Source organism: Octodon degus, unplaced genomic scaffold (genome assembly GCF_000260255.1).
Source record: "Octodon degus isolate 3935 unplaced genomic scaffold, OctDeg1.0 scaffold00002, whole genome shotgun sequence".
NCBI classification, from domain to species: Eukaryota; Metazoa; Chordata; class Mammalia; order Rodentia; family Octodontidae; genus Octodon; species Octodon degus.
Window position 1 is genome coordinate 30,247,481 of NW_004524578.1, and position 5,885 is coordinate 30,253,365.

The window sequence follows — 5,885 nt, forward strand, 5'->3', positions numbered from 1 at the left end:
GGAAAATTCCCAGTATGGAGATAGCTGGCTTGAATGAGATTTCAAATCCTAGTTTCTAAAGGAGTCTCCACACTGATTTCCATAATGGCTGCATGAGTCTACATTCCCATCAGCAGTGGAGAAGCGTTTCTTTTTCCCCACAGCCTCTCCAACATTTGTTGTTGGGTGATTTCTTTATGATAGCCATTTATTCTGGGGTGAGATGGTATCTCAGTGTTGTTTTTAATTTGCATTTCACAGATGGCGAGTGATGTGGAGCATGTTTTCATATATTTATTTGCTTCTGTAATTTCATCCTATGAGAAGTGTGTGTTCATCTCTGATGCCCATTTCTGGATGGGTCTTTAAATTTATGGGCCCTAATGTTTTTTAGTTCCTTATAAATTTTAGAGAGCAGATGTTTGTCTGAGTGATCGATTTTTTTGAAATTTGTGGGTTATCTTTTCACTTTGTTGGTAATTTCATTTCACGTGCAAAAACTTCTCAGTAAGAGGAGGTCCCAGTTGTTAATTCTTTCAAGTATTACCTGTGCAATTTGATTTCTGTTCTTGAATTCTTTGCTATGTGTTCAAGAGTTCCTCCTACTTTCTCCTCCAGGAGATTTAGTGTTTCTGTTTTAATGTTTAGATCTTTAATCCATATTGACTTTATCTTAGTGCATGGTGATACACCTGGGTCAAGTTTTAGTTTTTGACATGTAGAGAGCCAGTTTTTCCAGCACCACTTGTTAAAGAGGCTGTCTTTCTTCCATTAAGTGTGTTGGGCCCCTTTTTCGAAGACCAGGTGTCTGAGTGTGTTTGTAGAGGCCTCTGCATCTTCTAATCTATTCTATTTATCCTCAGGTCTATTTTGTTGCCAATATCATGCTAATTTTATCATAGTAGCTTTGTAGTATAATTCCAATCAGGAATTGTAATGCCTCCTGATTTGTTTTTGTTGGGAAACAGGATTGTGTTTGCTATTCTAGGTCTTTTCTGGTTCCCAATAAATTTTAGGAATGATTTCTCTAGATCTGGGAGGTATGTTAGTGCTAGTTTGATAGGGATTGCATTAAATCTGTACAAGAATTTTGGGAATATGACCATCTCCATGATGTTAGTTCTTCCTATCCAGAAGCAGGGAATATCTTTCTATTTTCTGAAATCCTCTATGATCTCTTTTTTGAGAGTACTGTAATTTCCATGAAAAGATCTTTGACTTCTTTAGTTAGATGAATTCCAAGGTATTTCATTCTACGTGGTGCTATTGTAAAAGACATTATTTCTCTAATTTTCCTTTCAGTGTGTTTGTTATCTGTGTGGAGGAATGCTACTGACTTTTGGGTATTGACTTTATATCATACTATGCTACTGAGTTTGTGTATCATTTCCAGTAGCTTCTTGGTGGAGTTTTTCGGGTCTTCCAAGTAAATTATCCTGTCATCTGCAGAAAAAGATAATTTAACTTCTTCTTTACCTATTCTTATTCCTTTCATTTCTCCCTCTTGTCTAATGGCTCTAGCTAATGATTCCAGAACTATAATGAATAGGAGTGGTGATAGAAGACATCCTTGTTTTGTACCAGATCTGAGAGTAAAAGATTTCAGTCTTTCCCCATTTAGAAGTATATTAGCCGTTGTGTCATCATAGATGGCTTTTATCAAATTGAAGTAGAAGCTTTCTATTCCAATTTTCTGTAGGACTTTGAACATGAATGAGCATTGGACTTTGTCAAAAGCCTTTTCTGCATCATTTGATATGATCATGTGGTTTTTAGATTTGCCTCTATTGATATAGTGTATTACATTTATAGATTTTTGAATATTGAACCATTTTTGTATCCCTTGGATACATATGCCTACCTGGTCCTACCTGGTCATGGCATATGATCTTCTTGATAATTTGCTGTGTTCTATTTGATAGGATTTTATTGAGGATTTTTGTCAATGTTCATGAGGGAGATTGGCCTATAGTTCTCTTTGTTAGCTGCATTTTTCTGTGGTTTTTCTATCAGTATAATACTTGCCTCCAGGAATGATTTTGGGAGGATTGCTGCCTTTTCAATTTCATTGAAGAGTTTGAGGAGTATAGGGATTATATCTTTTGTAAATTTCTTGTGGCATTCAGCTGTGAATCCATCAGGACCTGGGCTCCTCTTTGTTGGCAAGCTTTTGTTTTGTATTTCATTGGCTGTTATCAGGTTATTGAGAGTTGTTACATCTTCTTGATTCAGTTTGGATAATTTCTATCTTTATAGGAGCCTGTCCATTTCATCTGTGTCTTCTATTTGGTAAGCATAAAGATTCTCAAAGTAGCTATTGATAATCTTCTGAATTTCCACTAGGTTTGTGGTGATTCCTTACTGCTTGTATTTGAATTTTTTTTTCCTCTTTTTGATGAGGTTCGCTACGGGTTTATCAATTTTACTTAATCTTTGAAAGAACCAGCTTTTTGATTTGTTAATTCTTTGATCTGTTTTCTTCATCTCAATTGAATCAACTTCTGCTCTAATCTTTATGATTTCTTCCCATCTTTGGGCTCGGACTGTGGTTTACTCTTTCTTTTCTAGATGTTGGAGGTGCAGCATTAGGGTGTTTATTTGTTCCTGTTCTGTTTTCTTAATGTGTGAGTTCACAATTATTAATTTCCCTCTGAGAACTGCTTTCATCACATCCCATAAATTCTGATAATTTGTGTTTGAATTTTCATTGCATTGTAGATATTGTTCAATTACTTGTTTAATTTCATCTGTGACCCATTGATTGCTGAGTAGGGTGTTGTTTAATTTCCATGCATTTAGGGGTTTCTTTTTTCATTTATTTCCAGTTTCATTGTACTGTGGTCAGAGAATATGCATAGAATAATTTCTGTTTTCTTGCATATACTTAAGCATGACCTATCGACTAGTATATGGTCTACTTTATAAAATGACCCATGCACAGCTGAAAAAAGTGTGTATTGAGCTGTGGTTGTATGGAACACTCTGTATATGTCCACTAAATCCATTTGTTCCAAGTTCTGGTTCAGTTCTGCTACTTCTTTGCAATTTTTTTTTGTCTGGTTGAACTATCTTTTTGGGATAAGGGGGTGTTAAGGTCTCCTGTTAAGATTGTGGTACTGGATATTAGATTTTTCATGTCCATTAAGATTTGCTTTATATAGTTGGGAGCTCCCATGTTTGGTGCATAGATATTTATGAGTGTGACCTCTTCCTCTTGATTTTTTTCCCTAACCAGTATATAGTGGCCTTCTTTATTTCATTTGATCATTCTTGGTTTGAAGTTGAGACTCTCTGAGAACAGGATTGCTACCCCTGCTTTTTTTCTGAGGTGCTGGGGCATGTAGTATTTTGTTCCATCCTTTGACTTTCAGCCTATGAATTTCTTTATGAATTAAGTGTATTTCTTGTATACAGCATATTGTTTGATTTTGTTTCCTAATACCCTGTGCTAGTCTAGTTTTCTTCATTGGTGAATTGAGTCCATTTACATTGACAGTTATAATTGAAATGTGTTGACTTATGATTGACATGTTATTTACAGGCTGTTGTTTAGTTCTTTTTGTCTTGTGTTTAATTGTTTGCCTTATTTAGTGAGTTTCTTCTGTTCTTGTTCATGGAGTTCTGATCATTTTGGTCATTCTTTAGAACATCTTTCAGTAGTCTGTGTAGGGTTGGCTTTGTCATCATGAAATTCTTTAGTTGTTCTTTTTCATGGAAGTATTTCACTTCTCCATCAAACTTGAAAGAGAGTTTTGCAGGGTATAGTAGTCTGGGCTGAAATTTGTTTTCATAGAGGACTTGAAGTACTTTGCTCCATTCTCTTCTTGCCTTCATGGTTTGTGAAGAGAAGTTGGCTGTGATTGTGATGAGTTTTCCTTTGATGGGTGATCTGCTTCTTTTCTCTAGCAGCTTTCAGTATATTATTCTTGTGCTGGATTTCTGAGATCTTGACTATTATATGTCTCTGTGTATTTTTAATTGGGTTGAGTTTATTTGGCATTCTATATTCTTTGGTTACCTGAATGTCAGATTGTTTCCTCATGTTTGAGAAGTTTTCTGCTATTACTTCTGCCCACATTCTTTTTATATCATTTGTATTGACTCCTTCCTTCTCATTGATGCCTATTAGTCTCACATTTTCATCTTTTCATCGTCTTTCAAGTGATTAATTTTTTTCCTGCATTCTAATTGTTTTTAAGAGACCTTTTCTTACCTTTTACTAGCTGCATCAGAGTCTTTATGATCTGAAACTGTTTTCACTTTCAGTCAAACAGTTTTCCAGCCTTGTGATTGAAATTTTAAGTTCCTCTATATCTCTTTAACTCTGCTTCATGCGATCTATTTTTTTCCTGTATTGCTCATTCAAGGAATCTGTCATTTTTCTAATCTCCTCTATTTTTTTAATCAATGTCTTCTTTAGAAGCAGTTATTAATTCTTTTACTGTAGAGTTTCTTTCAGATTGGATTTCCTTCATATGTTTCTGCATTTGGTTCTTCAGATGCTATGGATTCAAGAGTTTTCTTTTTTTACTTCAGAAATTAATTCTGTTCTGAGTTCCACTATACCTTTCTGATGTTGTTTCTTCACTTCTGATGCTATTAATTCATACATTTCAGCTGGGCTAATGTCCTCTGCACTTGTTCCGGGTGGGCATTGGGTTTCCCCCATGTGCTTCTGTATTAGATTCTTTACTTTAGATGCTATGAGTTCAGAGATTTCTTTTTTTATTTCAGAAATTGATTCTGGTCTGAGTTCCTCTGTACCTTTCTGCTGTTGTTTCTTTACTTCTGACACTATTTATTGATACATTTCAGCTGAGCTAGTGTCCTCTGCACTTGTTTTGGTTGGGCTCGGGGCCTGAGATTGCATTTTGCTACTTCTGTTTGTCATTTTGCATAGCACTGATGTCTGACCTTTGGTGTAGAGCTTTTGTGCAGTTATAACCTTAGCACCTACTGAATTCTGGTGCAGATCTATTAAATTTGAGTTTATCCAGTTATGCCTGGCTTGGGCCTAGAGGTTGTGTTCAGCTCCTTTCTACTGCAGCCCTTGGAAGTGAACCTGTTGGGCCTCTCTCACACAACAGTGAACCTTTTGTGCCCCTCTGCTGTGCCCCTGGCCCAGGGACAACAGGGGAGCATAGAAACTCTCCTACATACTAGCCGGGCATGGGCTTGGGCTGGATCTGGGTGTCCTGAGAGTGTCGCAGAAGTTCTCACTCACTCACCAGGCTTGGTGGCAGCTCCAGAGGGGTGGAGGGGTCCCGAGGGCATGGCAGAGGGTTTCACTCATGCTGTGTGCCTGGGTTTTGGTCTGGAGACATCTCACAGGTGCCGGGAAGTCCCACATGTTTTCACTTTTCTTGGGTAAGTATCTAGGAATGAGTTGCTGGTCATATGGTCATAGTATATTTAACATTATGATGACCTTCCAAGATATTTCTGCAGTCATTGTACTAAGTGATATTTGAATCAGCAATGTATGAATATCCCTACTGTCTATTTAAAAACATTATAGGTATTCTGTGGGGGGGGTGTGTGAAGTAGTATCCCTTTGTAGTTTTGAACTGCATGTTCCTAATAACTAGTGGTATTGATCAACTCTTCATTTGCTTATTCCTGGGGTATTCCTATTCAAATCATCTATACTTTAAAACAAACCTGTACCACTTGCCTTTTTTTTCTTATTAAGTTGCAAAAGTTCTTTATACATTTTGGATATTAGTCCATTATTGGATTATTTTCCCACTCTGTAGGTTGTCTTTGTGCTTTCTTGATATTATCATTTGAAGAATAATAATTTCAAATTTTTATGAAGTCCTACACATCCAACTTTTCTTTTCATCATTTTTAAAAAATTTAAGTGGCAATTATCTAATCCAAGATTATGAATATTGAATTAGTTT